The sequence below is a fragment of the Petromyzon marinus genome, chromosome 80, assembly GCF_048934315.1.
Source record: "Petromyzon marinus isolate PM22_M1 ecotype Great Lakes invasive population chromosome 80, UKy_Petmar_22M1.pri1.0, whole genome shotgun sequence".
Lineage (NCBI taxonomy): Eukaryota > Metazoa > Chordata > Hyperoartia > Petromyzontiformes > Petromyzontidae > Petromyzon > Petromyzon marinus.
Window position 1 is genome coordinate 1,380,276 of NC_133746.1, and position 12,057 is coordinate 1,392,332.

Consider the following 12,057-nt stretch of genomic DNA (forward strand, 5'->3'; position numbering starts at 1 on the left):
TTATGCAAACCGACACACCTGATGATGACCGTTTGAGGTATGGTCGGTGGTGAGTGTGTGGGTCTGTGTGTTGAATCTGTGGGTCTCTGTGTGGTGAGTGTGTGGGTCTCTGTATGGTGAGTCTGAGTCTCTGTGGGTGTCCACACGATGATGACGATGATGTTATCAGCCACTTGGTTGAGCTTCTTTCGTTTGTAATAGCCAGCGCTACGTAGCTCCTTACCTGGTAAAATGTATATCTTTCAGTTTAATATTTGGGTCTCTGTATCTTTGTGGGTCTCTGTGTGTGTCTCTCTGGGTGTCTGTGGGTCTCTGTGGGTCTCTATGGGTCTCTATGGATATCTAAGCATATCTATGGATCTGTGTGTCTCTATGGGTCTCTATGTATTTCTATGGGTCTTTGTCTTTACGTTTCTCTGTGTATTTATATGGGTCTCTATGCATCTTTGTGGTTCTCTGTGTGTCTCCCACATCCCCCCACCAGGAACCCACCATCCGCACCACGAACTCACAACACGGATCCACACACTCACCACGCACCCACATCCTCACCACGGACCCACACACTCACCACGAACCCACAACACGGACCCACACACTCACCAGGAACCCACAAAACTCACCTCGTCAATAGTTTCGCTCGGATAGCTTCAGCAGAAGTTGTTCGAAAGGCGACGATGATGAAGCTGAAGCAGCTGAAGTTTAAGAAGCTGCCATCTCCTTCATGCCCGTCTCGTACTCTGAGGAAGCACGTGGTGATTGTGATGTCACCGGTGCTGACAGTGCGAGGGACGTTACCACGCCCCCTTCAGCCACGCCCCTCCGAGTGACGTGAGAGTGCGAGGCCACGCCTCCGGAAGCCGCCTCCCGCCCCGCCTCTTTGGGCGCCACCCACCTCCACCCCCATCTTCCGCTTCCAGTCGGGGCGAATGGCGGCGATGGCGGAAAAAAATCTGAACCCTGTCTGGGCCTCCTCGAGGTTGGCTCAGCCTGAAGATGTCGACACGGGGCTTTGTGTGAGGTGAGTCTGTGGGTGTCTGTGTGAGTCTGTGGGTCTCTTGTGTGAGGTGAGTCTGTGTGTCTCTGTGTGTGTCTGTGTGAGGTGAGTCTGTGGGTCTCTGTGTGTGTCTGTGAGGTGAGTCTGTGGGTCTCTGTGTGAGGTGAGTCTGTGTGTCTCTGTGTCAGGTGAGTCTGTGGGTCTCTGTGTGTGTCTATGTGAGGTGAGTCTGTGGGTCTCTGTGTGTGGTGAGTCTGTGTGTGTCTGTGTGAGGTGAGTCTGTGGGTGTCTGTGTTAGGTGAGTCTGTGGGTGTCTGTGTGAGGTGAGTTTGTGGGTCTCTGTGTGTGGTTAGTCTATGGGTCTCTGTGTGTGTCTGTGTGAGGTGAGTCTGTGGGTGTCTGTGTGAAGTGAGTCTGTGGGTCTCTGTGTGTGTCTGTGTGAGGTGAGTCAGTGGGTCTCTGTTTGTGTCTGTGTGAGGTGAGTCTGTGGGTCTTTGTGTGAGGTGAGTCTGTGTGTGTCTGTGTGAGGTGAGTCTGTGGGTGTCTGTGTTAGGTGAGTCTATGGGTGTCTGTGTGAGGTGAGTTTGTGGGTCTCTGTGTGTGGTTAGTCTATGGGTCTCTGTGTGTGTCTGTGTGAGGTGAGTCTGTGGGTGTCTGTGTGAGGTGAGTCTATGGGTCTCTGTGTGTGTCTGTGTGAGGTGAGTCTGTGGGTCTATGTGTGTGTCTGTGTGAGGTGAGTCTGTGGGTCTCTGTTTGTGTCTGTGTGAGGTGAGTCTGTGGGTCTCTGTGTGAGGTGAGTCTGTGTGTGTCTGTTTGAGGTGAGTCTGTGGGTGTCTGTGTTAGGTGAGTCTATGGGTGTCTGTGTGAGGTGAGTTTGTGGGTCTTTGTGTGTCGTTAGTCTATGGGTCTCTGTGTGTGTCTGTGTGAGGTGAGTCTGTGGGTGTCTGTGTGAGGTGAGTCTATGGGTCTCTGTTTGTGTCTGTGTGAGGTGAGTCTGTGGGTCTCTGTGTGAGGTGAGTCTGTGTGTGTCTGTGTGAGGTGAGTCTGTGTGTGTCTGTGTGAGGTGAGTCTGTGGGTGTCTGTGTGAGGTGAGTCTATGGGTCTCTGTGTGTGTCTGTGTGAGGTGAGTCTGTGGGTCTCTGTGTGTGTCTGTGTGAGGTGAGTCTGTGGGTCTCTGTGTGAGGTGAGTCTGTGTGTGTCTGTGTGAGGTGAGTCTGTGGGTGTCTGTGTTAGGTGAGTCTGTGGGTGTCTGTGTGAGGTGAGTTTGTGGGTCTCTGTGTGTGGTTAGTCTATGGGTCTCTGTGTGTGTCTGTGTGAGGTGAGTTTGTGGGTCTCTGTGTGTGGTTAGTCTATGGGTCTCTGTGTGTGGTGAGTCTGTGTGTGTCTGTGTGAGGTGAGTCTGTGGGTGTCTGTGTTAGGTGAGTCTGTGGGTGTCTGTGTGAGGTGAGTTTGTGGGTCTCTGTGTGTGGTTAGTTTATGGGTCTCTGTGTGTGTCTGTGTGAGGTGAGTCTGTGGGTCTCTGTGTGTGTCTGTGTGTGGTGAGTCTGTGGGTCTGTGTGTGGCGAGTGTGTGGGTCTCTGTGTGTGTCTGTAGGTGGTGAGTCTGTGGGTCTCTGTGGGTGTCTGTGCATGGTGAGTCTGTGTGTGTCTTTGTGAGGTGAGTCTGTGGGTCTGTGTGTGGTGAGTTTGTGGGTCTCTGTATGTGGTGAGTCTGTGGCTCTCTGTGTGTGTCTGTGTGTGGTGAGTCTGTGGGTCTATGTTTGAGGTGAGTTTGTGGGTGTCTGTGTGAGGTGAGTCTGTGGGTCTCTGTTTGTGTCTGTGTGAGGTGAGTTTGTGGGTGTCTATGTGTGGTGAGTCTGTGGGTCTCTGTGTGAGGTGAGTCTGTGGGTCACTGTGTGAGTCTGTGTGTGGTGAGTCTGTGGGTGTCTGTGTGTATCTGTGTGAGGTGAGTCTGTGGGTCTCTGTGTGTGGTGATTCTTTGTGTGGTGAGTCTGTGGGTCTCTGTGTGTGTCTCTCTGGGTGTCTGTGGGTCTCTGGGTCTCTGTGGGTCTCTATGGGTCTCTATGTATATCTATCGATCTGTGTCTCTCTATGGGTCTGTATGTATTTCTATGGGTCTTTGTCTTTACGATTCTCTGTGTATTTATATGGGTCTCTATGCATCTTTGTGGTTCTCTGTGTGTCTCCAACATCCCCCCACCAGGAACCCACCATCCGCAACACGAACCCACAACACGGACCCACACACTCACCAGGAACCCACAAAACTCATCTCGTCAATAGTTTCGCTCGGATAGCTTAAAGCAGAAGTTGTTCGAAAGGCGACGATGATGAAGCTAAAGCAGCTGAAGTTTAAGAAGCTGCTGTCTCCTTCACGCCCGTCTCGTACGCTGAGGAAGCACGTGGTGATGCGACATCACCGGTGCTGTCACAGTGCGAGGGACGTTACCACGTACCCTGCAGCCACGCCACTCCGAGTGAAGTGCCAGTGCGAGACCACGCCCCCAGAAGCCGCCTCACGCCCCGCCTCTTTGGGCGCCCCCCACCTCCACCCCCAGCTTCTACTTCCGCTTCCGGTCGGGGCGAATGGCGGTGATGGCATGAAAAATCTGAACCCTGTCTGGGCCTCCTCGAGGTCGGCTCAGCCTGAAGATGCCGACACGGGGCTTTGTGTGAGGTGAGTCTGTGGGTGTCTGTGTGAGTCTGTGGGTCTCTGTGGTGAGTGTGTGGGTCTGTATGTTGAGTCTGTGGGTCTCTGTGTGGTGAGTGTGTGGGTCTCTGTATGGTGAGTCTGAGTCTCTGTGGGTGTCTATACATTTCCACACGATGATGATGATGATGTTATCAGCCACTTTGTTGAGCTTCTATCGTTTGTAATAGCCAGCACTACATAGCTCCTTACCTGGTAAAATGTATATCGTTCAGTTTAGTATTTGGGTTTCTGTATCTTTGTGGGTCTCTGTGTGTGTCTCTCTGGGTGTCTGTGGGTCTCTGTGGGTCTCTGTGGGTCTCTATGGGTCTCTATGGGTCTCTATGCATATCTATGGATCTGTGTGTCTCTATGGGTCTCTATGTATTTCTATTGGTCTTTGTCTTTACGATTCTCTCTGTATTTATATGGGTCTCTATGCATCTTTGTGGTTCTCTGTGTGTCTCCCACATCCCCCCACTAGGAACCCAGCATCCTCACCACAAACTCACAACATGGACCCACACACTCACCACGCACCCACATCCTCACCATGGACCCACACACTCACCACGAACCCACAACACGGACCCACACACTCACCACGCATCCACATCCTCACCACGGACCGACACACTCTCCACAATCCCACAACAAGCACCCACACACTTACCACGAACCCACAACATGGACCCACACACTCACCAGGAACCCACAAAACTCACCTCGTCAATAGTTTCGCTCGGATAGCTTCAGCAGAAGTTGTTCGAAATGCGACGATGATGAAGCTGAAGCAGCTGAAGTTTAAGAAGCTGCCGTCTCCTTCATGCCCGTCTCGTACTCTGAGGAATCACGTGGTGATTGCGACGTCACCGGGGCTGTCACAGTGCGAGGGACGTTGCCACGCCCCCTTCAGCCACGCCCCTCCGAGTGACGTGAGAGTGCGAGGCCACTCCCCCGGAAGCCGCCTCCCGCCACTCCTCTTTCGGCGACCCCCACCTCCACCCCCAGCTTCTACTTCCGCTTCCGGTCGGGGCGAATGGCGGCGATGGTGGGAAAAATCTGAACCCTGTCTGGGCCTCCTCGAGGTCGGCTCTGTGTGAGGTGAGTCTGTGGGTCTCTGTGTGTCTGTGTGAGGTGAGTCTGTGGATCTCTGTGTGAGGTCAGTCTGTGTGTGTCTGTGTGAGGTGAGTCTGTGTATGTCAGTGTGAGGTGAGTCTGTTGGTGTCTGTGTGAGGTGATTCTGTGGGTGTCTGTGTGAGGTGAGTGTCTGGGTCTCTGTGTGTGGTGAGTCTGTGGGTCTGTGTGTGGCGAGTCTGTGGGTCTCTGTGTGTCTGTGTGTGGTGAGTTTGTGGGTCTCTGTGTGTGGTGAGTCTGTGGGTCTCTGTGTGAGGTGAGTCTGTGGGTGTCTGTGTGAGGTGAGTCTGTGGGTCTCTGTGTGTGGTGAGTCTGTGTGAGGTGAGTTTGTCGGTGTCGGTGTGAGGTGAGTCTGTGGGTGTCTGTGTGAGGTGAGTCTGTTGGTGTCTGTATAAGGTGAGTTTGTGGATCTCTGTGTGTGGTGAGTCTGAGGGTTTGTGTGTGGCGAGTCTGTGGGTCTCTGTGTGTGTCTGTAGGTGGTGAGTCTGTGGGTATCTGTGTGTGTCTGTGCGTGGTGAGTCTGTGGGTCTCTGTGTGAGGTGACTTTGTGGGTGTCTGTGTGAGATGAGTCTGTGGGTTTCTGCTTGTGTCTGTTTGAGGTGAGTTTGTGGGTGTCTGTGTGAGGTGAGTCTGTGGGTGTCTGTGTTAGGTGAGTCTGTGGGTGTCTGTGTGAGGTGAGTTTGTGGGTCTCTGTGTGTGGTTAGTTTATGGGTCTCTGTGTGTGTCTGTGTGAGGTGAGTCTGTGGGTCTCTGTGTGTGTCTGTGTGTGGTGAGTCTGTGGGTCTGTGTGTGGCGAGTGTGTGGGTCTCTGTGTGTGTCTGTAGGTGGTGAGTCTGTGGGTCTCTGTGGGTGTCTGTGCATGGTGAGTCTGTGTGTGTCTTTGTGAGGTGAGTCTGTGGGTCTGTGTGTGGTGAGTTTGTGGGTCTCTGTATGTGGTGAGTCTGTGGCTCTCTGTGTGTGTCTGTGTGTGGTGAGTCTGTGGGTCTATGTTTGAGGTGAGTTTGTGGGTGTCTGTGTGAGGTGAGTCTGTGGGTCTCTGTTTGTGTCTGTGTGAGGTGAGTTTGTGGGTGTCTATGTGTGGTGAGTCTGTGGGTCTCTGTGTGAGGTGAGTCTGTGGGTCACTGTGTGAGTCTGTGTGTGGTGAGTCTGTGGGTGTCTGTGTGTATCTGTGTGAGGTGAGTCTGTGGGTCTCTGTGTGTGGTGATTCTTTGTGTGGTGAGTCTGTGGGTCTCTGTGTGTGTCTCTCTGGGTGTCTGTGGGTCTCTGGGTCTCTGTGGGTCTCTATGGGTCTCTATGTATATCTATCGATCTGTGTCTCTCTATGGGTCTGTATGTATTTCTATGGGTCTTTGTCTTTACGATTCTCTGTGTATTTATATGGGTCTCTATGCATCTTTGTGGTTCTCTGTGTGTCTCCAACATCCCCCCACCAGGAACCCACCATCCGCAACACGAACCCACAACACGGACCCACACACTCACCAGGAACCCACAAAACTCATCTCGTCAATAGTTTCGCTCGGATAGCTTAAAGCAGAAGTTGTTCGAAAGGCGACGATGATGAAGCTAAAGCAGCTGAAGTTTAAGAAGCTGCTGTCTCCTTCACGCCCGTCTCGTACGCTGAGGAAGCACGTGGTGATGCGACATCACCGGTGCTGTCACAGTGCGAGGGACGTTACCACGTACCCTGCAGCCACGCCACTCCGAGTGAAGTGCCAGTGCGAGACCACGCCCCCAGAAGCCGCCTCACGCCCCGCCTCTTTGGGCGCCCCCCACCTCCACCCCCAGCTTCTACTTCCGCTTCCGGTCGGGGCGAATGGCGGTGATGGCATGAAAAATCTGAACCCTGTCTGGGCCTCCTCGAGGTCGGCTCAGCCTGAAGATGCCGACACGGGGCTTTGTGTGAGGTGAGTCTGTGGGTGTCTGTGTGAGTCTGTGGGTCTCTGTGGTGAGTGTGTGGGTCTGTATGTTGAGTCTGTGGGTCTCTGTGTGGTGAGTGTGTGGGTCTCTGTATGGTGAGTCTGAGTCTCTGTGGGTGTCTATACATTTCCACACGATGATGATGATGATGTTATCAGCCACTTGGTTGAGCTTCTATCGTTTGTAATAGCCAGCACTACATAGCTCCTTACCTGGTAAAATGTATATCGTTCAGTTTAGTATTTGGGTTTCTGTATCTTTGTGGGTCTCTGTGTGTGTCTCTCTGGGTGTCTGTGGGTCTCTGTGGGTCTCTGTGGGTCTCTATGGGTCTCTATGGGTCTCTATGCATATCTATGGATCTGTGTGTCTCTATGGGTCTCTATGTATTTCTATTGGTCTTTGTCTTTACGATTCTTTCTGTATTTATATGGGTCTCTATGCATCTTTGTGGTTCTCTGTGTGTCTCCCACATCCCCCCACTAGGAACCCAGCATCCTCACCACAAACTCACAACATGGACCCACACACTCACCACGCACCCACATCCTCACCATGGACCCACACACTCACCACGAACCCACAACACGGACCCACACACTCACCACGCATCCACATCCTCACCACGGACCGACACACTCTCCACAATCCCACAACAAGCACCCACACACTTACCACGAACCCACAACATGGACCCACACACTCACCAGGAACCCACAAAACTCACCTCGTCAATAGTTTCGCTCGGATAGCTTCAGCAGAAGTTGTTCGAAATGCGACGATGATGAAGCTGAAGCAGCTGAAGTTTAAGAAGCTGCCGTCTCCTTCATGCCCGTCTCGTACTCTGAGGAATCACGTGGTGATTGCGACGTCACCGGGGCTGTCACAGTGCGAGGGACGTTGCCACGCCCCCTTCAGCCACGCCCCTCCGAGTGACGTGAGAGTGCGAGGCCACTCCCCCGGAAGCCGCCTCCCGCCACTCCTCTTTCGGCGACCCCCACCTCCACCCCCAGCTTCTACTTCCGCTTCCGGTCGGGGCGAATGGCGGCGATGGTGGGAAAAATCTGAACCCTGTCTGGGCCTCCTCGAGGTCGGCTCTGTGTGAGGTGAGTCTGTGGGTCTCTGTGTGTCTGTGTGAGGTGAGTCTGTGGATCTCTGTGTGAGGTCAGTCTGTGTGTGTCTGTGTGAGGTGAGTCTGTGTATGTCAGTGTGAGGTGAGTCTGTTGGTGTCTGTGTGAGGTGATTCTGTGGGTGTCTGTGTGAGGTGAGTGTCTGGGTCTCTGTGTGTGGTGAGTCTGTGGGTCTGTGTGTGGCGAGTCTGTGGGTCTCTGTGTGTCTGTGTGTGGTGAGTTTGTGGGTCTCTGTGTGTGGTGAGTCTGTGGGTCTCTGTGTGAGGTGAGTCTGTGGGTGTCTGTGTGAGGTGAGTCTGTGGGTCTCTGTGTGTGGTGAGTCTGTGTGAGGTGAGTTTGTCGGTGTCGGTGTGAGGTGAGTCTGTGGGTGTCTGTGTGAGGTGAGTCTGTTGGTGTCTGTATAAGGTGAGTTTGTGGATCTCTGTGTGTGGTGAGTCTGAGGGTTTGTGTGTGGCGAGTCTGTGGGTCTCTGTGTGTGTCTGTAGGTGGTGAGTCTGTGGGTATCTGTGTGTGTCTGTGCGTGGTGAGTCTGTGGGTCTCTGTGTGAGGTGACTTTGTGGGTGTCTGTGTGAGATGAGTCTGTGGGTTTCTGCTTGTGTCTGTTTGAGGTGAGTTTGTGGGTGTCTGTGTGAGGTGAGTCTGTGGGAGTCTGTGTGAGGTGAGTCTGTGGGACTCTGTGCGTGGTGAGTCTGTGTGAGGTGAGTCTGTGGGTCTCTGTGTGATGAGACTGTTCATCTCTGTGGTGAGTCTGTGGGTCTCTGTGTGGTGAGTGTGTGGGTCTCTCTATGGTGAGTCTGAGTCTCTGTGGGTGTCTATACATTTCCACACGATGATGATGATGTTATCAGCCACTTGGTTGAGCTACTATCGTTTGTAATCACCAGCGCTACATAGCTCCTTACCTGATAAAATGTATATCGTTGGGTCTCTATGTTTCTTTGTTGGTCTCTGTGTGGGACTCTCTGGGTGTCTGTGGGTCTCTGTGGGTCTCTATGTTTATCTATGGATCTGTGTGTCTCTATGGGTCTCTATGTATTTCTATGGGTCTTTGTCTGTACGATTCTCTGTGTATTTATATGGGTCTCTGCATCTTTGTGGCTCTCTGTGTGTCTCCCACATCCCCCCACCAGGAACCCACCATCAGCACCACGAACTCACAACACGGACCCATACACTCACCACGCACCCACATCCTCACCACGGACCCACACACTCACCACGAACCCACATCCTCACCACGGACCCACACACTCTCCACAAGCCCACAACAAGGACCCACACACTTACCACGAACCCACAACACGGACCCACACACTCACCAGGAACCCACAAAACTCACCTCGTCAATAATTTCGCTCGGAGAGCTTCAGCAGAAGTTGTTCGAAAGGCGACGATGATGAAGCTGAAGCAGCTGAAGTTTAAGAAGCTGCCGTCTCCTTCAAGCCCGTCTCATACTCTGAGGAAGCACGTGGTGATTGTGACGTCAGCGGTGCTGTAACAGTGCGAGGGACGTTACCACGCCCCCTTCAGCCACGCCCCTCCGAGTGATTTGCCAGTGCGAGACCACGCCCCCGAATCTGAACCCTCCCTGGGCCTCCTCGAGGTCGGCTCAGCCTGATGATGCCGACACGGGGCTCTCTGTGAGGTGAGTCTGTGGGTCTCTGTGTGTGTCTGTGTGAGGTGAGTCTGTGGGTCTCTGTGTGTGTCTATGTGAGGTGAGTCTGTGGGTCTCTGTGTGTGGTGAGTTTGTTGGTGTCTGTGAGGTGAGTCTGTGGGTTTCTGTGTGAGGTGAGTCTGTGGGTGTCTGTGTAAGGTGAGTTTGTGGGTCTCTGTGTGTGGTGAGTCTGTGGGTCTGTGTGTGGCGAGTCTGTGGGGCTCTGTGGGTGTCTGTGTGAGGTGAGTCTGTGGGTCTGTGTGTGGTGAGTTTGTGGGTCTCTGCGTGAGGTGAGTCTGTGGGTGTCTGTGTAAGGTGAGTTTGTGGGTCTCTGTGTGTGATGAGTCTGTGGGTCTGTGTGTGGCGAGTCTGTGGGGCTCTGTGGGTGTCTGTGTGAGGTGAGTCTGTGGGTCTGTGTGTGGTGAGTTTGTGGGTCTCTGCGTGTGGTGAGTCTGTGGGTCTCTGTGTGTGGTGAGTTTGTGGGTGTCTGTGTGTGGTGAGTCTGTGGGTCTCTGTGTGAGGTGAGTCTGCGGGTGTCTGTGTGAGGTGAGTCTATGGGTCTCTGTGTGTGTCTATGTGAGGTGAGTCTGTGGGTCTCTGTGTGTGGTGAGTCTATGGGTCTCTGTGTGTCTGTGTGTGGTGAGTTTGTGGGTGTCTGTGTGAGGTGAGTCTGTGGGTCTCTGTGTGAGGTGAGTCTATGTGTGTCTGTGTGAGGTGAGTCTGTGGGTCTCTGTGTGTGTCTATGTGAGGTGAGTCTGTGGGTCTCTGTGTGTGGTGAGTCTGTGTGTGTCTGTGTGAGGTGAGTCTGTGGGTGTCTGTGTGAGGTGAGTCTGTGGGTATCTGTGTGAGGTGAGTTTGTGGGTCTCTGTGTGTGGTTAGTCTGTGGGTCTCCGTGTGTGTCTGTGTGAGGTGAGTCTGTGGGTGTCTGTGTGAGGTGAGTCTGTGGGTCTCTGTGTGTGGTGAGTCTGTGTGTGTCTGTGTGAGGTGAGTTTGTGGGTGTCTGTGTGAGGTGAGTGTTGTGAGTCTGCGGGTCTGTGTGTGTGTCTGTGTGAGGTGAGTCTGTGTGTGTCTGTGTGAGGTGAGTCTGTGTGTGTCTGTGTGAGGTGAGTCTGTGGGTCTCTATGTGTGTCTGTGTGATGTGAGTCTGTGGGTCTCTGTGTGTGGTGAGTCTGTCTGTGTCTGTGTGAGGTGAGTCTGTGGGTTTCTGTGTGTGTCTGTGTGTGGTGAGTCTGTGAGTCTCTGTGTGAGGTGAGTTTGTGGGTGTCTGTGTCAGGTGAGTGTCGTGAGTCTGTGGGTCTCTGTGTGTTGAAGTCTGTGGGTCTCTGTGTGAGGTGAGTGTGTGGGTCTGTGTGTGTGGTGAGTCTGTGGGTGTCTGTGTGAGGTGAGTCTGTGGTTCTCGGTGTCGTGAGTCTGTGGGTGTCTGTGTGAGGTGAATGTGGGTCTCTGTGTGAGGTGAGTTTGTAGGTTTTGTGAATCTGCAGGTCTTATTGTGGTGAGTGTGGGTCTCTCTGTGTCTGTGTTGTGAGTCTGTGGGTCTCCGTGTGGTGAGTGTGTGGGTATCTGTGATGAGTCTATGGGTCTCTGTGTGGTGAGTGTGTGGGTTTCAGTGTGGTGAGTGTGTGGGTCTCTGTATGGTGTGTCTGAGTCTCTGTGGGTGTCTATACATTTCCACACGATGATCATAATGTTTTCAGCCACTTGGTTGAGCTTCAGTCATTTGTAATAGCCAGCGCTACATAGCTCCTTACCTGGAAAAATGGATATCGTTTAGTTTAGTATTTGGGTCTCTATGCATCTTTGTGGTTCTCTGTGTGTGTCTCTCTGGGTGTCTGTGGGTCTCTGTGGGTCTCTATGTATGACTAAGGGTCTCTGTGTCTCTATGGTTCTCCGTGTCTCTATGGGTCTCTGTGTGTCTCTATTGGTCTCTATGTATTTCTATGGGTCTCTATGTAACATTCTGGGTCTTTATGGGTCTCTTGAGTTTCCCTGGATCTCTGTGTGTCTCTATCGGTCTCCATATATCTTGATGGGTCTCTATGTGTCCCTGTCAGTCTCTATGTATCATTGTGGGTCTCTGTGTATCTCTGGATCTCTGTGTATCTCTGGATCTCTGTGTGTATCTATGGGTTTCTGTGTATCCCTGGAGCTCTGAGTGTCTCTATCGGTCTCAATGTATCTCTATGGGTCTCTGTGTGTCACTATGTTTACTATTGGTCTCTATGTGTCTGTATGGGTCACTATGTATCTCTATAGGTCCCTGTCAGACTCCATGATTCTCTTTGTATCTCTATGGGTCTCTGTGTGTCTCTGTGTATCTATGGATCTTTGTGTCTCTCTATCGATCTATATGTATCTCTATGGGTCTCTATGTCTCACTTTAGGTTTCTATGTATCTCTATGGGTCTTTATGTATCACTATGGGGCCTCTGTGTTTCTCTATCGGTCTATGTGTATGTCTATGGGTCTATCTCTAGATCTATGTGTCTCTATCGATCTCTATGTATCTGTATGGGTCTATATGTATCACTATGGGT